The sequence below is a fragment of the Mustelus asterias genome, chromosome 3 (assembly GCF_964213995.1).
Source record: "Mustelus asterias chromosome 3, sMusAst1.hap1.1, whole genome shotgun sequence".
Classification (NCBI taxonomy): Eukaryota; Metazoa; Chordata; class Chondrichthyes; order Carcharhiniformes; family Triakidae; genus Mustelus; species Mustelus asterias.
The window spans coordinates 90,737,819-90,760,583 of NC_135803.1; the positions used below are offsets into that span (position 1 = coordinate 90,737,819).

Sequence of the window (22,765 nt, forward strand, 5' to 3'; positions counted from 1 at the left end):
GCAGGGTAAATGTGTGGAGTTACAGGAATAGGGCCAGGGTGGGATTGTGGTCAGTGCAGACTCGATGGGCCAAATGGCCGCCTTCTGCACTGTAGGGATTCTATTCTATGTTATGACTCTGCGTATTTTAGTAGTTTTGACTGATCTGCTTATCATCTTTATAATGCGTTTGCAGGTTGATATGCATGTTTTCTGATCAGATTTAGAGATTTCTGTGCTGAAGAATGAAACGTTCCACTGCATCAGGCATTCCCAGATTATCGCAGGTTAGATGCAAAACTAAGTTTCTTCTGCGCTACCCTAACAATGTACCTCAGCCACAAGCCCAGAAGAATACACTGACTATACAAGATGGACAGTTTTTATTTCACATTGCATTCACGTTCTGTATCATTTGAGTGCAACTGCATATTTAGTGCTAATTATGTTTGATACTGAAGGACCATTAGAAGTGAGACTGTGGCTCAAACTCATTTCACATAAAGACCCTTTTAGGCAGAAGGCAGACTTTCAACCTACCAGTATGAGCTAGATTTTAACCCAGGTGTCAGAAGTCAAAGGAGCACACAGCAGGCTTGGCGCTCTGAAGTCAGACTCACTGTGCAGTAGGTTCCTGTACACAGTCACTTTTTATTAAATGTTTTACTAACTAGAAGCTTTCCACTTTTCTTTCATTGAGATGTAGTTATATTTCAATCTATCAGTTCATTTTACACAAAGCTTGGGTTATTAAAGGCCAAGGAGCTTGGTCCTGTGGCAAGGTCTGTTTCTGAGCAGAAATAGTCACCAGGAGCCTGCATACAGAGGAGCAGACCAGACTGCAACTTCTCAGGTCAACTTTCTACTCGACTCGAATAATAAATCAAATCAAAACGACTCCTGCCCCCTGACTCATATCTGTTCAGTATCCAGCTCCACTTGTCCCTAAACAGCAGCTCCTTTACGCAGGCAGAAAATACACATTAAACAAGAAAAGATCAAGAAAAATATCAGATTCTCCAACACTGTCATAATATGTCCATGGGTAGAGATTACAATTTTGTGCCAATAAAATGAAGATCCAACTAAGTCTGATTAAAAGTCTTCACTATAACAAAATCAATGGAACCAGAGTGGGACAGGGAGTAAGATGGAACAGAATGAGGCAGGGGTCAGAGTGAGGCCCATGTTGGATTGGATGGGGAACAGAGCGAGACTGAGGTTGGGGGAGGGGGACAGAGACAGAGTGACAGCAGGTGTGGAGGCAGTCTTGTAAACTATAACAATTTCAAAGAAAGTTTCCCTTGAGAATTTTTTTGAATTTAATTTAAAGTCGCAAAAGGTGGGAGAAACAGAGTAAAATCAAATAAACTAATTATTTTGAAAATTGATTTTGAAGAACATCCGACTCAACAGGTTGCAATTTTGCTAGTGACTCAATACCAGTTTTATGAAAAATTGATGACTTAACATCCAGGTTCCTGATGACTCAGTTAGTTAAAGCAGTGAGGAATCTCCTAGATTCAGGTAAATAGGAAACCCTACAATCAGCCAGAACTCCTGTTCCTGACTCAAGTTCAAAGAGCATGTATGGAAATGGATGGGAACAGGAACATGTTCAGCTGAGATGAATGATGGAATAGCCTGATAACATTTGCAGCATAGTTTGAGCAACAGGTATCTAGGGTACTATAGCTCAGTGAAAAAGAAATAAACATCTTAGAATCTACATGTTTTAATCATTTTCTCCATTTTCACGTCTATTCCAGGCCATCAGACATAGATTCTCGCTAGCATCTTCATTTTTGATAAAACTAGATAGCCATTATGAAGTTCCTGAAGGATAGGTCTTTGGCTGGGATATGGAATAACTACCCAGGCTCCCCACAGGATAATGCCATCTTCTATGCTTAATTCTGGGTATTTTGTCGCATACGGCTTCAAGTCTTGTGCCAGATGTTCTTGCATTCCTCCATTTAATATCACGTGGCTTAATTTTGCGAATGTGGGATCTGTAATGGCATTAATCAGGCAATTGAGGATGGCCTAGTTGAATATGAGCTCCCTGATTAAGGGCCAAATTGATGGACCAATCAGGGAGCTCCATGCTCTGTACTTAAAACAGGAGTTTCAGTTCCTCTTTGATTTGATTTATTATTGTCATATGTATTAAAGTACAGTGAAAAGTATTGTTTCTTGCGCATTATACAGACAAAACATACCGTTCATAGAGAAGGGAACGAGAGAGTGCAGAATGTAGTGTTACAGTTATAGCTAGGGTGTAGAGAAAGATCAACTTAATGCAAGGTAAGTCCATTCAAAAGTCTGACAGCAGCAGGGAAGAAGCTGTTCTTGAGTCGGTTGGTATGTGACCTCAGACTTTTGTATCTTTATCCCGAAGGAAGAAGGTGGAAGAGAGAATGTCCGGGGTGCATGGGGTCCTTAATATGCTGGCTGCTTTGCCGAGGCAGTGGGAAGTGTAGACAGAGGGATCTGTTCTGGGACCCTTGCTGTTTGTCATTTTCATAAATGACCTGGATGAGGAAGTGGAGGGATGGGTTGGTAAGTTTGCTGACGACACCAAGGTAGGTGGTGTTGTGGATAGTTTGGAGGGATGTCAGAAGTTGCAGCGAGACATAGATAGAATGCAAGACTGGGCAGAGAAGTGGCAGATGGACTTCAACCCGGATAAGTGTGTGGTGATCCATTTTGGCAGATCCAATGGGATGAAGCAGCAGTATAATATGAAGGGTACCATTCTTAGCAGTGTAGAGGATCAGAAGGACCTTGGGGTCCGGGTCCATAGGACTCTTAAATCGGCCTCGCAGGTGGAGGATGCGGTCAAGAAGGCGTACGGCGTACTGGCCTTCATTAATCGAGGGATTGAGTTTAGGAGTCGGGAGATAATGCTGCAGCTTTATAGGACCCTGGTTAGACCCCACTTGGAGTACTGCGCGCAGTTCTGGTCACCTCATTACAGGAAAGATGTTGAAGCCATTGAAAGGGTGCAGAGGAGATTTACAAGGATGTTGCCTGGATTGGGGGGCATGCCTTATGAGGATAGGTTGAGGGAGCTTGGTCTCTTCTCCCTGGAGAGACGAAGGATGAGAGGTGACCTGATAGAGGTTTACAAGATGTTGAGAGGTCTGGATAGGGTAGACTCTCAGAGGCTATTTCCAAGGGCTGAAATGGTTGCTACGAGAGGACACAGGTTTAAGGTGCTGGGGGGTAGGTACAGAGGAGATGTCAGGGGTAAGTTTTTCACTCAGAGGGTGGTGGGTGAGTGGAATCGGCTGACGTCGGTGGTGGTGGAGGCAAACTCGTTGGGGTCTTTTAAGAGACTTCTGGATGAGTACATGGGATTTAATGGGATTGAGGGCTATAGATAGGACTAGAGGTGGGGATGTGATCGGCGCAACTTGTGGGCCGAAGGGCCTGTTTGTGCTGTGGCTTTCTATGTTCTATGTTCTAATGGATGGGAGACTGGTTTGCATGATGGATTGGGCTAAATTCACGACCTTTTGTAGTTCCTTGCGGTCTTGGGCAGAGCAGGAGCCATACCAAGCTGTGATACAACCAGAAAGTATGCTTTCTATGCTGCATCTGTAAAAGTTGGTGAGAGTCGTAGCTGACATGCCAAATTTCCTTAGTCTTCTGAGAAAGTAGAGGTGTTGGTGGGCTTTCTTAACTATAGTGTCGGCATGGGGGGACCAGGACAGGTTGTTGGTGATCTGGACACCTAAAAACCTGAAGCTCTCGACCCCTTCTACTTCCTCCCCGTTGATGTAGACAGGGGCATGTTCTCCACTACGTTTCCTGAAGTCGATGACAATCTCCTTCATTTTGTTGACACTGAGGGAGAGATTATTGTTGCCACAACAGCTTCTCTATCTCATTCCTGTATTGTATCTCGTTATTGTTTGAGATCCGACCCACTACGGTGGTGTCGTCATCAAACTTGAAAATCGAATTGGAGGGGAATTTGGCTGCACAGTCATAGGTGTATAAGGAGTATAGTAGGGGGCTGAGAACACAGCCTTGTGGGGCACAGGTGTTGAGGATGATCGTGGAGGAGGTGTTGTTGCCTATCCTTGATTGATTGTGGTCTGTAAATTAGGAAGTTCAGGATCCAGTTGCAGAGGGAGTTGCCAAGGCCCAGGCCACGGAGTTTAGAGATGAGTTTCGTGGGAATAATAGTGTTGAAGGCTGAGCTGTAGTCAATAAATAGGAGTCTGACATAGGTGCCCTTGTTATCTAGGTGTTCCAGGGTTGAGTGCAGGGCCAGGGAAATGGCGCTCCGCCATCTGCCACTCTGGATGTAGACTGCATACTGAGAATACTCTGTATAGTGTTGTTGGATCTTGTAAGTAAAGGAATTCTGGTGAAGGGACCTCCGCCTCTGAGGACTTATTACAGGATCATTTTGAGTCCAACCACTAGTTCATTCCGGAGTTGAGAAGGTTAGCTTATGAGGAGAGATGGAGACTATACTCATTGGAATTTAGAAGAATGAGGGGAGATCTTATAGAAACATATAAAATTATGAAGGGAATAGATAAGATAAAAGCAGGGAGGTTGTTTCCACTGGGGGAGTGGGGGGTAGAACCAGAACTAGGGAACATAGCCTCAAAATAAGGGGGAGAAGATTTAGGACTGAGTTGAGGAAGAACCTCTTCACCCAAAGGGTTGTGAATCTGTGGAATTCCCTGCCCAGTGAAGCAGTTGAGGCTCTCTCATTGAATGTTTTAAAGGCCAAGATAAATTTTTGAACAGTAAAGGAATTAAGGATTATGACGAGTGGGCGGGTAAGTGAAGCTGAGTCCACGAAAAGATCAGCCATGATCTTATTGAATAATGGAGCAGGCTCGAGGGGCCAGATGGCCTACTCATGCTCCTGGTTCTTATGTTCTTAAGTCTTAACTTGTTTTGCCGAAATCGGTAAGGTATCCATAAAATTTAATGCCATCACGACTTTATCCATTTTCAGTGGTGATGGCAAACTTATGGGCAAAGGTAGGTGACTCAGGGCATCTGTATCAGCAACTTGTGTCCCTGGTCTATGTTCCAGGGTATACTCTTGGCACCTAATAATAGTGCCCATTGCTGTATTCCAGCTGACTCTATAGGAGGGATCATTTTGTGCTCGGGGGAAAAAAGGCCTAACAGAGGTTTGTGGTCTGTTATGATTGTAAAGTGTCGATTATACACATACTGATGGAATTTCTTCACTGTGAAGACCATTGCCAAACACTCTTTTTCTATCAGTGCATATCTTCTTTCTACATCAGCTAATGTCCTTGAGGCATATGCAATCGGGCGTTCCATCAGTTTAGTAGTACTGTACCTATTCCCTAAGGAGAGGCAACACATGGTATGGCGAACGGCCTTTCCGGGTTGAAATGTGTCAACAGGTTGTCCGACTGCAATTGATGCTTTACCCTCCTGTGGGTCTTTTCGTGGCCACTTTTGATGCTTTTTCAACAATGTGTGTAGGGGTGCCAGTAAGGTGGCCAAGTTTTGAATGAACTTTCCATAATAATTTACGGGGCCAAGGAATGATTTTAATTATGTTATATTCCTTGGTGGTTCCTCTTTTATGGCTCTTACCTTTACCTCGACTGGGTGTGGGTTGTCTTTGTCAACATTGTATCTGAAGAACATTACCTCAGCTGCTTCTGAAAACCGTCATGAGATTTCCACTAAATTCCCATGGTGTTCCTTGACAGTGGCTCTTGTGATTAGAACATCATCTAGGTAAACTACCACTCTGGGTATTCCCTGCATTATGGCTTCCATTACTCTTTGGAATATGGCAAACGCCGATGATACCCCAAAGGCGTATTCGTACAAACCCTTGTGGGTGTTTACCGTCATATACTTTCTTGATGACGCTTCTAGTTCTAACTGGAGGCACGCATGACTCATATCCAACTTTATGAAAATCTGGCCTTCGGTTAATTTTCTGTAGAGGTCGTCCATTCACGGCATCAGATATTTGTCCAAAAGAGACGCTCTGTTCACCGTCATTTTGTAATCACCACAGAGGCAGATTGTGTTGTTCAGCTTTAACACTGGGACTACTGGTGCGGTCCACTCAGAAAATTGCACGGATTAAATTATCCCCAGCTCTTCTAATCGCTTCAGTTCAGTCTCCGCTTTTGCCCATAGCTTAAATGGAACTGGTCTTGCTTTAAGAAATCTCAGTGGAGCATCCGGGCCCACATAAATGTTTGCCTTGACCCCTTTTATTTTTCTAAGGCCTGTCTGGAAAACCTCTAGGTACTTTCCTATTACATCATACAAGTTTCCAGTGCCCAATTTGAAAATTTGCTGCCAGTCTAAATGGATTTTTTGTAATCAGTCCCTTCTCAAAAGGCTGGGCCCTTGTCTTATACCATTATCAACGGGAGCCGAACTGTTTGTTGCCCAAATGTGACTGGGATTATCGTGATCTCTATTACTTGTAATGGTTCTCCTGTATAAGTCGCCAATCTTGCCCTAGTGTCCTTCAACTTGAGTGTACGGATAGTCAATTGTCATCTTCTAAATTCTCGCACCCCTACAATTGATACTGCTATCCCTGTGTCCATCTCCATATTCAATGGATGTCCATTCACTTGGAGCTGTATCTGTATCAGGGCCACCTTTGGTGTAGTGACATAATTAATAATGCTAGTTCCTCCTCTTCAGCCTGACTTATCTATGGGTGCTGCATGTTCTGCTGATTTTGGTAACCTTACTTAGGGCATCCCTGGCTGCATGTACAATGTTGTTGTGCTGTCCACTCCCTAAACTGTGGGACTCTCTCACATCCTGGTTTCCTTGCTGGCTCACTTTTCCTTGCCCAAGGCTGGGGTCACGAGTATGTTCAACTGAGAACTTAGGTCTGTGGTGGGGGACTTGCCCGAGCCCAAGGACGTTGTTATCTATAAATCCTTGCAGCTTTGCGGCACCTTTCTCTTCATTTTCATGAGCTAAGGCCATCCCCATGGCTCTTCTTAAATCTAGGTTTGGCTCTGTCAAAAGCCTTCGCTGGGGTTGTTAGATCATTTATGTCACATACCAAATGGTCTCTCATCATTTCTGGCAATGTTTGGCCATACCGGCAATACTCCATCAGTTTTCTTAGCCGTGTCAGGAATTCCGTCACTGGTTCCACTGCAAATCTATTGAGTTTGTACTGTTGCAAGATCACAGATGGTTTAGGATCATAATGATTTGCCACCATTTCCACTAACTCACCAAAGGTTGCTTCAGTGTATGATTATACAATTTATATTTAAAAAGTACGTTGCCGGCCAAATAATGTGATTTCGGATTTCCTGTCGAGAGTTTAAAGAATAGTGGACTGTAACAATGTCTTAAAGCTCGTGTAATGCATTGGGTTTCATAAATTGTAAAATAAAGCTTTATGGTTTGAATGAAGCTTGATTTGTAAATACAAAGGATCCTTGTTGTTACCTCTGTAATGTGTAATGTATCAGGTGTATAATGTTTATGATTTTAATGTGATAACCCCCATGACTTGCGTGGGGAAATCACTACTTGATCTCCCTATAGTACTCGTTGGACTCCAGTGTTGCCGGATATGTCAGACATCTTATAATACTAAATGTTTCGGCCCCACACACAGTCATCAGGATGACCTTTTGCTGGTTATCTCCTTTTATTTCATTAGTACCTCATTCTCACAGCATATTGTGGCCAGTCCTCAATACTTATGTCATATGGCTCCAATTTCCCGAAAAATGGCATTGTAAAACTGAACGATACAGGCTTACCAGGGTCTGATCAGCAGGTTTGCCAAAACGTTCCTTTTATCTTGTTGCTAGCATAATAACTCCAGGAGTCGGCTGTAGAGGGAACAGTGCTTTTATTGCACAAAATAAAGTAAACTAAAACCACAAGCCTGTGGTGAGCACAACAGGTCGCAACCGGAACTAAAAAGTCTTGGACACATTCAGGGTCCTGCTTTATGCAGGGCCTAATACATGAGCTCCACCTGGTTGGTTAATTACCAATCCATGAGGAGCTCGTATTCAACGAGTACTTTAGGGAGATCAAGTAGTGATTTCCCCATACAAGTCATGGGGGTTATCACATTAAAATCATAAACATTATACACCTGATACATTACACATTACAGAGGTAACAACAAGGATCCTTTGTATTTACAAATCAAGCTTCATTCAAACCATAAAGCTTTATTTTACAATTTATGAAACCCAATGCATTACACGAGCTTTAAGACATTGTTACAGTCCACTATTCTTTAAACTCCCGACAGGAAATCCAAAATCACATTATTTGGCCGGCAACGTACTTTTTAAATATAAATTGTATAATCATACACTGAAGTAACCTTTGGTTCTCAGTTTTGAACTTCTCCAGGATGATCTGTACAGACTAGTACTTTAGTTCTGTGTTCTTCATGTTACCTATAAAAATCTGTATTGGATTGTATGCAATATGAATAATGGGATAGTATCCTTGATGGACAGTTTTACAATTTGTTTAGTCTGTGTAACTTTGTCAAGAACAACACTACTGATTGCTGGCAAACAAACTGAGCTCCTGTACTTGCGACTGAGAATTAGACTCCCAGGAGAAATCCCTGATGCATTGGCAGAACTTTACGAGATTTTTTCGAAAGGTCCAGCTAGCGTGAAAATGGGAAAGTTCCTGATCCTTTGTTTGGGCGAGTTTTCACTCCCAATCTTACACACACAGTCATTGAAAATATGGGCTAGCCACTTCTAACCAGTAGAGGCAGTGGGTGCGGCTTAACTCACCTGACAGCCTGCAGGCAGACAGTGCAGATCAGAGCCACAAACTCCGCATGCATCAAAGAAACACCAAAAAAAGCAGCTCCCATGACTGAACTTCTCCATCCTGGGCCAGATAAGCCTCCCCCTCCCCCCTATGGACATCATGAATATTATCGACCCCCTTAGCCACCCCTCATTCCATTACCCCCTTGCACATGGCCCCCTCCTCACCCCCTGACCCCAATTGCTGAGTAACATGACCCTTTCTCTCCCCTCATCACTCATCACCGAGGCAAATTTTCCATTTCTCTCCCCCACCCCCACCCCTTCCCATCAGCACACCTGCAAGTGCTGACTTCGCTTCCCCTACATGGTTACAAGGCATGTAGGGGAAATTGCATTAAACTCGCTGAAATGCTCTAATGGGCCCGTGACTTGCCCAAACTGCCTGCAGCTGATCTGCCCTAATAAGGGAGAACGCAATAAAAATTCATAAAAACCCCAACGATGGATAGACAGGCAGACAGTGCAGGAAGACAGCCCCCAGATTTTTGGATGCAGATCTTGCCAAGTTGCTGGAGGCAAAGCAGGACACCCTCTTCCCTCCCAGCAGGGTGCCGCCTCAGGGGAAGGGGTGGAAATGCAGCCTGAGAGGCATTGGCAGCATGTGTTAGTGCCAGGGCACTGGCCAGGAGAACCAGAAAGCAGTGCCACAAGAAACTGAATGACCTAATCTGGCCAGAAAGGGTGAGTGTTTAACCTCATCCAACACCTTCCCCCAAATTACCCCCAGATCTCCCGAACCCCAGCACCTTGCATGCTTCCAGTCCCTGACCCCCAAGCACCTCCCTCTTCCCCCCCAAGAGTATCACAACTCTTGCCCTCTGAGGGCCACTCCCTGATACCCTTCGGGACTCAAGCCATCAGATTTTACATGTCTCCCCACAGGAGAAGAATGCTCAGAATTGCCGGGGCAGGAAATCATCAGCTGTTGGAAATGCAGCAACAGAGCCGGGGAATGCAGGAGGGGCTGACAGCAATACTGGACTGACTGAGAGGCTGTTGGGAGGAGTCCCAAAGCTTTCAAGTGGACCAGCTATTGCCTGTCTCGCGTAGTTCCCAGGCCAACACTGCAAGGGTGGCATCCGCGGTGGAAAGCCTGGAGCAGGAAATCATCACCATGAGTGGCAGGGTCCAAGCGATGGTCGAGTCACAGCAGGCCACAGCGGAGTCCCAGAGGGCAATGGCTGAGTCTCAGCAGGCCACAGCTGAGGGCCTCAACAGGCTTATCGAGATTCTGCAACCCATGACTGAGAGGCTCGAGAGCTTGCAGGAGACCCAGCGGGACAATGCTGAGACACAGCGGGCTATGGTTGCAGCCCTTGACACAAAGGGTCATGGCTGAGGGGCTCCAGAGCATGGCGCAGTCTCAGAGGGCACTTGATGCTATCATTGACAGGTGGCCTCAACTCAGGAGGCCATCGCTGAGGGCTCACCCACCATGGCAAGAACACAGTTGGTCCTCCAGAACTGGCAGGGCCCGGTAATGCAGGAACTTCTGGAGCTTACTGCAGAAGCACCACCGTCCCATGGAGTGATCCAAGGGCCCACAGGAAGCCCCAGAGAGGAGGAAGGACTCGAACCTGTGCCGGGGCCTTCCAGCCAGGAGACTATGGCTGTGGCTCCACCTTCTGACTCCCCGCTTCCTGACACCGGGGCATCTCAGAGGCAGCAGAATGAAGAGGGTATCATGGATACGCCCCTGATACCTGGAAGCCAGCCAGGGCCTTCAAGGTCCAGGCCCTTCAGAGGACTATCGCCAAGGGCATCATAGGCCACATGGTAGGCAGCTGACCACTTCCACCTCCAATGTACATCCTGGGGAGATGCTGAGACATAGTGGTAGGCTGAATAAAATTAATAAGTTGTAGAGGTACAAAGATGGCACAGGTGAAGGCGAACACTAGTTAGACTATTTACGCACTTTAAAGTCTCACTTTCGCATGTTTTTGTATTATCACTTATGTTGAAGGCACTTTTTTTGGCACCAATACATGTTGTTTCACCCAACACCTGTAACTAACTTGTCTCTCATTAGCCTCCAACAGGAATGTACTTACCCTGACGTCGCCAGAGGGACCCTGCACGTTGATGTTAGTGGGGGAGGCCCCTCAGCGCACTGCCACTGTGAAAATCAAGGCGCTCAAATCTTTCACTGGCTACAGCGGGTGGCATGCATTGGCAGTGATTTACAGCATCTACCATGGCATCCCCAGAACGCAGGAGCGATTCCCTCTCCCCCCTCCCAACCCAGCCCGGGGCCCTGCATGGGTGTTTAGTGCTTCCTTACCTACCACCCAGATATGGGCCCACGTGCCAGCGTCCATGCAGAACTCAGGTAGGAGTCAGATTTGTTTGCACCAGGGCATCATCACAATGGCGCATAGTGGGTCGTCATCGCCCTCCTACCTGCCACAGAAACTCACTAACACGCCATACCCAGGCCAATTACTCTGGTGTTACAATGTTGCAGGAGATTGTGGGGCGGCACGGGGTGGGTGGCTGCCACCAACCCTCCAGCACCTGGGTGATGATGGTCATCGTTCTCCTCCTCCTCCTCCTCTTCCTTTTCCTCCTCCTCTTCCTCCTTCTGCTGGGTGGCCTCCCCCCCCAGCGATGCCCGGCTGGTTGGCCTCCATGCCCTCCTCCTCCAAAAAGTCTCCTCACTACTGTGCCAAGTTGTGTAGGGCACAACACACCACCACAATGCAGGACGACATCAGGGGGCTACACTGGAGGGCCCCACTAGCGTGGTCCAGGCAACTGAACTGCATTTTGAGGAATCCTATGCACCGCTCCACTATTGAACGGGTGGCAATGTGGGCCTCATTATATTGGGTCTCTGCCTCAGTTTCAGGCCTCTGCACAGGCGTGATCAGCCAAGCCTGAAGCGTGTACCCCATGTCCCCCACGAGCCATCCCTGCACCCTGGGCCCCTGCTCAAAGAACTCCGGGACATCTGAGCTCCTCAATATAAAGGTGCCATGCACGCTGCTGGGGTGTCTGGCGCTGATGTGCATGATGTGCAGCTGATGGTCGCACATCAACTGCACATTGATTGAATGGAAGCCCTTTCTGTTCAAGAATCCTCCTGGATTCTTCACCGGGGCCTTGAGGGTGACGTGGGTGCAGTCTATAGCTCCCTGCACATTTGGCACCCTGCGATGGCTGCGAATCCTGCAGCCCGGGCTTCCTGCTGGGCCAGGTCGAGGTCAAATTTGAGTACTGTTGCTATCTGATTTGCCTCATCTTACATGTACTTTTTTCCACATTTTTAATTCAGACCTGCAACTCGAAGAATAACAATTGACTTGCTGCCTCATCAAATAAAAATACGGACACTTTACCTTCAAAGTGGAAACAATGATTTCCTATACCCTGATTCACTCTATCAGTAAATATAGGAGATTTATCATTTAGGTTTATGAACAAAGGACAGTATTTTCTGGAGGAGTACAGTCTATAAGACCATAAGGCATAGGAGCAGAATTAAGCCTATCGGGTCTGCTCCGCCATTCAATCTTAGCTGATATTTTTCTCATCCCCATTCTCCTGCCTTTTCCCCATAACCTCTGATCTTCTTATTAATCAAGAACCTATCTATCTCTGTCTTAAAGACACTCAATGACCTGGCCTCCAAACCTTCTGCGTGGGTTTCCTCCGGGTGCTCCGGTTTCCTCCCACAGTCCAAAGATGTGCGGGTTAGGTTGATTGGCCGTGTTAAAAATTGCCCCTTAGAGTCCTGAGATGCGTAGGTTAGAGAGATTAGTGGGTAAATGTGTAGGGATATGGGGGTAGGGCCTGGGTGGGATTGTGGTCGGTGCAGACTCGATGGGCCGAATGGCCTCCTTCTGCACTGTAGGGTTTCTATGATAAAGAGTTCCACAGATTCACCACTCTCTGGCTGAAAACATTCCTCCTCATCTCTGTATTAAATGATCGTCCCTTTAGCCTGAGGTTGTGCCCTCTGGTTCTAGTTTTTCCGACCAATGGAAACATCCTCTCCACATCCACTCTATCCAAGCCTCGCAGTATCCTGTAAGTTTCAATAAGATCCCCCCTCATCCTTTTAAACTCCAACGAGTACTGACCCAACTCTGCAAATACTACTAACTTGCCATTTAATTTCCAACATTCAGCCTTCACAAGCCCTTTACTGTGATAAGTGTAGCAGGTCGGTCCTCTTGAACTAACCCTGTTCTCTGAACTTCAACAAATCCAAGAACGGCTTGCCTCTTACCTTTTCCACCTTTCCCAGCTGGCCCTGACCTCTGCTCATCATCAACCTTTCTCTCATTCCTGTTTCTCTGGAAGGATCAAAAGTGCAGCCTGTTTTCAATCATCTCATGAGTTAGCTCATAATCATCTTTCATTTTGGAGGTTTCCCTGATTTCATCAACTTAATGATCTTCCAGGTGTGATTTAACATCAAATTTTTGAATTCCTCCACCAACATCATCTCTCTAAGGTTACTGAAGTTCAGTTTCATCTTCATTGACCTATATAACCTACTGATCACCATTTGCTTTTCACTTACCAATTTCATATAAGTCTGGCCCATTCTCCTTCCCAAATCTCTAAATTTCTGTCCAGAGGCCTCTGCCATTAACGCAATAACAGTGAGTATCGTAATCTTTACTTCCTTAGAGTGCCTTGCTGAGAGAGGTAAGTACACCTTTGAAGCTTTCCCTCCAAAAATATTTTTAGGAGCATTGTTCTTATGGCCAATTCATATTCATGGCAATTTTCTCCAATGACAGGAAGTATATCTCCATTCCCTCCTCACTAATTTTATGTACCAAGTGAAAATTCTTGACCAAAGCAAAATAAAGAGGGATTCTCTCTGAGTCAACCTTATTTTAACTCATCAACTAAAATTGCTGTGATCAAAATGCATGCTCCATTTCATGTTTTTCCATCTCTCTCTATTTCTTTTATAGAAACATAGGCAATACAAAGACTGTAGGCAATTCAGCCCTTCAAGCCCACTCCGCCATTCTATATGATCATGGCTGATCTACATTTCATCCTAACTCCACTTCCCTGCCTTTCCCTATATCCCTTTAGCCCACTTTTGATCAAATATTTATCTATCACTTTCTTGAATCCATTGATTGATTCCACATCCACTGTATTCTGGGCAGTGAGTTCCATCGATTCACAACCCTCTGTGAGAAGTAGCTTCTACTTACCTCTGTCTTGAACCACCCTCTTTTACTCAGTAACTATGACTGTTCTAGGAGGGGGAACATTTGGTTAACATTTACTTTATCAATCCTGTTGAGTATTTTACATACCTCAATCAAATCCCCCCTCATTCTTTTGTACTTCAGCAAGTACAAGCCAAGCTAGTCAACCGCTCCTCATACGACAGCCCTTTCAAACCTGGAATCAATCTCGTGAACCTCTTCTGAACCGCCTCCAGTGCCACCACATCCTTCCTCAAAGAAAGTGACCAAAACTGAACACAAAAGTCCAAGTGTGGTCTTACTAATGCCTTATACAAGTGTAACAACACTTCTCTACTTGTATACTCTAGACCCTTTGTAATAAATGTCAAGATTCCATTTGCCTTCCTTATAACATTCTGCACCTGCATACTCACTTTCTGAGACTCATGTACAAGAACACCCAGATCCTTCTGCACAGACGCGTTTTGAATGTTTCCTATTTAAGTAGTAATTTGCCCTTTTATTTTTCCTGCCAAAATGGATAACTTTGCATTTATCAACATTAAACTCCATCTGCCAGATTCTGGCCCATTCCCCTAGCCTGCCAATATCCATTTATAAACCTTTTATCTCTTCATCACAGCCTGCTTTTCCACCTATTTTCATGTCATCAGCAATTTTCACTATGTTGCACTCTGTCCCTGCTTGTAGATCATTGATACAGATTGCAAATAGTCGTGGTCCAAGAACTGAATCCTGCGGGACCCCACCATTTATAGATCACCAACTGGAGAAGGACCCATTTATCCCAATTCTCTGCTTTCTATTAGTCAGCCAATCCTCAATCCAAGCCACCACTCTACCCCCAACCTCTTGGTATCTAACTTTCTGGATCACTCTCATGTGTGGCACCCTATTAAATGCCTTCAGGAAGTCCAGATAGATCACAGGATCGCTGTTACCTACCTTGCTGGTTACATCCTCAAAGACTTGCCCTTCACAAAACCGTACTGACACTGGTGAATTAAGCTTTGCTTTTCCAGATGCTCAGTCACCTGCTCCTTAATGATTGACTCAGGCAACTTTCCCACCACTGAGGTCAGGTTGACTGGTCTATAGTTTCCCACATTTTGCCTCTCTCCTTTCTTGAATAAGGGTGTCACATGAGCATGTTTCAAGTCCACCAGTACCTTTCCGGAATCCAGGGTATTTTGGAACATCATAACTAATGCGTCCTCTATTTCTGTTGTCCCCACCTGTAACACCCGAGGGTATAGGCCATCAGGTCCCAGGGACTTATCTACTTTTAAATCCTTCAGATTACTTGAGTACCTTCTCTTTGTTATAGTAATATCACCAAGTTCCACTGTATTAACTGCAGTTTTTGGGAGAGAATTATTATCTTCTACTGTGAAGATAGAGACAAAGGGGGCGATTCTCCCATTCCGACCCATTGGGTCGGGTTGGGAGATGCATGTGTGTGCCAATTTGCGGGATTTGTGCCTGCGTTCCTTACTGGAAATCCGGCGCGGTCGGGACCACACAGGAAACTGGTGAGAACACCAGGAAAGTCATTTTAATCTATTTTTAATGTAATTTAAATGTGACTGAATTCTTCGGGTAGGATAGCATCTCCCACCCCGCCAGTACACATTCACTCCGGCAGGGTTTAGAGTAGCTCCCCACATTCGGGGAACTAGTGAGAGACCCCGCTGGAGGGGTCTCCCACTAGTTCGCTGAAGGGAGGGCAATCGGGGCCCCCCAGGGGTTCAGGCGGTGGGGGGTGGTGCCCCCGGGCATGGGCACCAAGGTAGTGCCACGGATAGGGACCTAGGGGACAGGGCCCAGGGATGGAGCATAGGGATGGGGCTTAGAGGCAGTGCCAAGGGGGCAGGGCTTAGGGGCAGTGCTAAGGGGGTGGGGCATAGGGGCTGGGGCCAGCTGGTGGCAGGGCCAGAATGGGCGATCGGTGGGGGGGGGGGGGTTCCTGCTGCCACTCTGCATTGGGATCCAGTCGGGGCTGGAGGGAGGCCAGCGATTGGGGTGGTCTGGGGAGGGGACTTGCCGAGGGGGTCTGCCTCTCGTGGGGTGGGGGTCTGCGGGGTTGGGGGGGTGGGGGTGGGGTGGGGTGGGGGGGTGGTCGTCACTGCTGGGGGCGTTGGAGATTCAGGCGCTCCGGGATGGGGGGGGGGGGCGGGGGGCAGTCAGGGCTTGCTCAGGAATGGGCGAGGGGAAATGGAGGGGCACAATTGGGCTATGGGGGGGGGGGGGGAAATGGAGGGGCAGGACCGCAGGGGTCCTGGGCTGGCCAGCGATCGAACTGGCTACCAAACTGCAGGCTGACAGTTTGGGACCACTGCGCATGTGCAGATTTCCGGAACTGTCTGACTCTGGCGTGAATAGGCCCCACCCACCCCCCCAAGCTTCTAATGACATCCATGATTGTGACCTCTGCATTGCACAGAGTATGGGAGATTCGAGTCTGAACTCCCACAGAAAGAATAATCGTGATTTACACCAGTTTTCCTGCAAATTCAGCACTTAGGACTTTTTTAGGAGAATTGCCCCCAAAGTATTGGTTTAATGCCTCTGCCATCTCCGAGTTTCCCATTATTACCCCACCATTACCATCCTCTAAAGAGCTAACATCTATTTTCACTATTCTCTTCCTCCTTATGTTATGCCCTTATGTTATCCTTGATTTCCTTATTAAACCATGAATAATTTTTCATCCTTTTGCAATTCCTCTTCCTCCCAGGAATTTATCTTAGTTGAGATGTCTTTAATATCTCCCTTAACAACTGCCACTCTTCTTCTACCATCCTCTCCTTTAGTACTCTTGCCCCATCCACTTGGGCCAACTCTTTCCTTAGGCCTGCATAATTACCCTTGCCCAGTGTTAAAACTCGAGTATGTGATTCTGTCATAGAGTCATAAAGGTTTACAGCATGGAAACAGACCCTTCGGCCCAACTTGTCCATGCCGCCCTTTTTTGTTAAAACCCCTAAGCTAATCCCAATTGCCCGCATTTGGCCCATATCCCTCTATACCCATTTTACCCATGTAACTGTCTAAATGCTTTTTAAAAGACAAAATTGTACCCACCTCTACTACTACCTCTGGCAGCTTGTTCCAGACACTCACCACCCTCTGTGTGAAAAAATTGCCCCTCTGGACACTTTTGTATCTCTCCCCTCTCACCTTAATCCTATGCCCTCTAGTTTTAGACTCCCCTACCTTTGGGAAAAGATATTGGCTATCTAGCTGATCTGTGGCCCTCATTATTTTATAGACCTCTATAAGATCACCCCTTATCCTGTATATAATCCTGTCCTCTCACTTCTAATCTGAATTTGAAATTCTATCACGCTGTGATCACTCCTTCCAATACTTCAAGGATCCTGTCCATTTTAGCTCCTGATCTTATGTTAATCCCCAAATGTTCTCTGCAGCCAGTGGATCATTTTTCTCTCAATTGTTTCAAGCCCATACTGTACTGCTCCCAAGTCAAAGGTCAGCCCTTCATCCCAGGAGTTCATCCAGTGAGCCTTTGTTTTACTCCCTCCAGTGCAAGTATGTCCTTGTTTAGGTAAAGAGACCAAACCTGCACACGGAGCTCCAAGTGTGACCTCACAAATGCCATGTATTATTATAGCATAACTTCTTTACTCTTATACTGCAACTACTTTGTAACAAAAGCTAACATACCATTTGCCTTCCTTATTGCTGGTCGTATCTGCATGTAACCTTCTGTGATTTATGTGCAAGGATATCTAGGTCCCTCTTGGTGCAAACATTTCTCCGTCTCTCACCATTCAGAAGAAGATTCTACTTTTGTACATTTTGTACCAAAAGGTAGTGTTCACACTTTGCCACATTATATTCCATCTGCCATGTTCTTGCCCATTCATTCTTCCTGTCTGTGTCACTCTGCAGCCTTCCTCCTGACCATGTACTCTCCAACCAACCTTGTATCATCAACAAACTGAAAATATTAATCTCAATTCCCTCACCTAAGTCATTAATGTAGATTTTAAATAGCTGAGGCCCAAGTACTGATCAGTGTGAAAGCCCATTTGTTACAGCCTGCCGACCTGAAGAATAATCCCAGATCAGCTGCCTTGGTTGAGAGCTGTTCAGGAGTAGTGAAAGTAAATGTGAGCCAATTAGAGGCAAGGTAACTGAATTTATAATGGAGAATGAGGAAATTTCAGAGGCATGAAAACAAATATTTGTATCTTCCCTTACTATGGAAGACAAGAAAAAAAACATTCTGGAAACAATGGGGGAACCAAGGGTCCACTAAGGATGAGGAACATAAAGAAACCAATATGTGAAGAAATAGTGCTGGTGAAAGTAATGGGACTGTGTCGATATGATCTGGATCCCAGGGTTCTGAGAGACATAACTTCAGTGATAGTGGATGCATTGGTTTTAATCTTCCAGAATTTATTAGATTTAAGAGCAGTTAAGAGCAGTTTAAGGGCGGCACGGTAGCACAGTGGTTAGCACTGCTGCTTCACAGCTCCAGGATCTGGGTTCGATTCCCGGCTTGGGTCACTGTCTGTGTGGAGTTTGCACGTTCTCCTCGTGTCTGCATGGGTTTCCTCCTGGTGCTCCGGTTTCCTCCCACAGTCCAGCGGTGTGCGGGTTAGGTTGATTGGCCATGCTAAAAATTGCCCCTTGGAGTCCTGAGATGCGTAGGTTAGAGGGATTAGCGGGTAAATATGTAGGGATATGGGGGTAGTGCCTGGGTGGGATTGTGGTCGGTGCAGACTCGATGGGCCGAATGGCCTCCTTCTGCACTGTAGGGTTTCTATGATTCTATGAGCAGTTCCCCAGGATGGGAAGGTCACAAATATAATCTCAATGTTTAAAATAGGAGGAAGAGAGAAAGGGTCCAGGGTAGTTAGTCTAACATCAGTAGCAACCAGAATGCTAGAATCTATAATTAGGGAAGTAGTAACAGAGCACTTAGAAAGTCACAATATGGTTAAGTCGAGTCAACATAGATTTAGCAAAGGAAATCATATTTAACACATCTGTTAGTTTTTTGATGATGAAATTAGTAAGATAGAATTTAGTAAGATAGAACGAGTGGATAGTGTTTTTGGATTTTCAAAAAGTATATGCTACTGTATATGCAACAAAAGAGGTTATTACATTATATTAGGATTTATGAAATTGAGGATAACGCATTTGCATGGATAGAAAGCATTTCCTTGGGATTCTTGTCAATCGGGCACCTCTTGCCCCTGTAGTTGCAGGTAAGCTGAATTGTATTGGAGGTACTGGCTGCCATTGAAAGGTTGGCTTCCTTTCCATGTCAGAAACAAGAATAAGAAGACAAGAGGATCCTGAGCCAATCGCGTTCCTCTCCCACCTTGGCCCATCAATTGGCTTGTAAGAAGCAATGGGAAGTTCTGCCTTTTTTCAGTCAATGCAGAAACTCCCAGAAATAGCCCAAGGTAACTGGTTCTCTGCCATTTTTGTGAGACTGGAGTTATAGTGGGAACCAGTGGGATGCTGGGGAAAGTTCAAGATCACTGAGATGATCAGGAAGCATTGGTGACAGTGGCAGAAGGAAACGTTTTCTAAAATTAGATTTAACATCAGCAATAGAAGCTCTCAGCATCCTGGAAAGTCTTACTTGCCCAGGAATACCTGAGGCCACAAGTGAATTTCCTCCTTGGCAAAATACAGCCAGCCACAAACACAGTCAAAAACCTCACAAAATCTCAGGAATCACCAGCATCAGAGGCAAGGCAATAAGATTAGGGCAAGGTGACAAGAGTAAAATTGATCAAATGCTATTTGCCTCACCAGGCAAATGGACATCAAACAGGTTGGAGACCACTTCATGCCCAGCACATAGTATTACTGATTTTTATCCAATACAACCAAGAGCCTTCAATCACCACAGAACTATAGGAAAGTTACAGCACAGAAGGAGGCCATTTAGCCCATCTTGTTCATGCCAGCTCGAGAACTCCCAGGTGCCCTTTCTAATCCCACCATCCTGCACCCAGCCCTGTAGCTTACAGCACTTAAGGTACAGATCCAGGTACTTTTTAAAAAGAGCTTAGGGTCTCTGCCTCTACCACCAACTCGGGCATGAAATTTCAGAGACCCACTACCCTCTGCATAAAAAAGTTCTTCCTCGTGTCCCCTCTACACCATCTGCCACTTATTTTGAATCTACGTTCCCTGGTTCTATCAGTCTCAGCCAAAGGAAACAACTTTATCCTGTCCACTCGATCTTTGCTCCTCATTATTATCTACACCTCAGTCTTTAGTCATCCCTCAGCCTACTTTGTTCCAAGGAAAATAATCCCAAGCTATCCAATCACTCTCCACAGCTAGTTTTCTAGCCCTGGCAACATTCTTGTAAACCTCCTCTGCACTCTTCCAGAGCAATTACATCCTTCCTTTAATGTGGTGACCAGAATTGCACACAATACCCAGTTGTGGATTCACCAGTGTTTTGTACAATTCCAACATCATATCCTTACTTCTATATTACATAACTCTGCCAATGAAGGAGAGCATTCCATATGCCTTCTTTACAACCTTGTCTACTTAGGTACCTGTGTACTTGTACTCCAAGATCTCTCACTTCATCTATCCTTTTTAGTAAATTCCCATTATTGTGTACTCCCCATAACTGTTTGACCTCACATTTGTGTTAAAATCCATCTGCCACTTTACCTCTCACTTCACCAATCTATCTATATTTTTATTTCGAGATATAGCTATCCTCTACACTATCCACTATTTGGCCAATCTTTGTGCTGTTATGGAGCGGAGGGTGATCCCCTCTCGGAGAACTAACCACTCAAAGAGGAGTACCTCACCTCATAATCTGTTAAAAGTGTGTGAGAAATAGTATGATCTGCTCTTCAGCAACTTTTAGTGGTTAAATCAAAGTAACTACCTGAGACTCTCTCTGTAAAATTAATAAGTAACAATTTATTTATCTAACTAACAGCCAACAGGTTAATTAAACTATTAACAAACCGAATAAAACACTATTCTAATGGAATGCTGTTTAGATAAATACAATTCCCACTTATTAACAAAAAAAATAGAATTTTAGTCACTCTCTAAATTACAACCAGGTTTGTCATCTTCCGGAATATTCTATCTTCTTCTTTGCTATCTTCACTTTCGAGGCTTTTTCAAAGAATAAATGAGGCATGAGAGCCAGCAGTTCTCTCTCTCTCTGAGAGCTGTGAGCATTGATAGGTGGCAGGTGCTCTCCCTGTTTGTCTCACTGTCCCCCGTCTCTTATACCCTGATGACATATCAATATTTCCCACAATATGATTGGTTCTCAGGTTACCAAAACACCAATTTCAAATCTAATATGTTGCAGGTAGCTAAGTGCCTAATTTAAACTGACTGGGCAAAATTCAAACATTCAAGTGCCTGAAGCCTGTTACCAAGGCAGCCTTGCTGTTTGACCTTTGACACAATGTTTCAGTCTGTGTACTGGCATCTTATGCACCTGCATTTTTTTAACTTTCTAAGCACAGAAAAACACTACTTTTTAAGGGACCATGCACTTTTTTTACAAGCACCAACTTCGCAATAGTGTTGCCTGCCAATTCCCCCCCCCCCCCCACCCCCACATTCACATCCAAATCATTATTATATAACACAAACAGTAAGGGCCCAACACTGAGCCCTATGACATCACTTGAAACAATTTTCCATTTACAAGGGCATCCATCGGCCATTACTTATTTTCCTGTTACTAAGCCAATTTTTAAATCCAGTTTGCCACATTATCCTGTAGCCCATGGGCTTTTACATTTTTGACTAATCTGCCATGCGGAACCTTGTCAAACGCTTTGCTAAAATTCATGTACACAACATCTACTGCACTATCTTCATCAATCCTTCTTGTAACTTCCTCAAAGAATTAAATCAAATTTGTGAGGCAAAACCTTCCTTTAACAAATCCATGCTGACCATACCTGACAAGTCCATGCCTTTCTACGTGACGGTGAATCCTATCTCTCAGGATTGATTCCACTAATTTGCCTACCACCAGTGTAAGACTAACTGGCCTATAATTGTTTGGCATTTCCTCCAATCCCTCTTTAAACAATGGAAGTACATTTGCATTTCTCCAGTCCTCCAGTACCTCCCCTATATCTAGTGAGGATTGCAAAATCATCCTCAGAGCATTGTCTATCTCCTCCCTGACTTCCTTCAGCAGCCTCAGAAACAATCTATCTGGCCCTGGTGACTTATCAACTTTCAAAGTGATACTTGGTGATACAACCAATATTGGTTACATTTGCATTTGGAAAATAAGTATTCAAGGCAGTAGCCAATGTTAATACATTCACACACCAGCAAAAGAAAAACATGTTTTTGAACTACATTGTATTCTAACCAGTGTTATATTTAGCCAGAACAACCCAAAAACTTCAAACCTCTGAGAGATTACTAATTCTATTTTAGTAGCCTATTGGGGGAAAAAAACAGAAGGAGTGATTCTAGAATCTGGTCTGCGAAAGGAGCACTGATTGAGCCCATAATCCATCTCCTGACCAGCCTTTCTGACCACATAATATCACAGCCTACTGACCATCTCCCGACCAGGCCCTCCGATCTCAGGACATCACAGATCCACAGTCTATCTACCAACCAGCCTCTCTGAATACAGGATATCACTAGCCACAGTCTATCTGTCAACAGGCTCTCTGGGAGCACCAGCTCACAAAGCCACACAATATAGCCAATAATCTCAATTCAGCAATGAAACAAATGTCTTTG

At 45.1% G+C, this 22,765-nt stretch overlaps 1 protein-coding gene across 1 annotated transcript in view; it reads right to left on the reverse strand.

The window, feature by feature from the left end:
* cacna2d2a (calcium channel, voltage-dependent, alpha 2/delta subunit 2a) overlaps nt 1-22,765 on the reverse strand; it is a 1,197,503-nt gene that overhangs the window by 862,066 nt on the left and 312,672 nt on the right. The window lies entirely within an intron of this gene.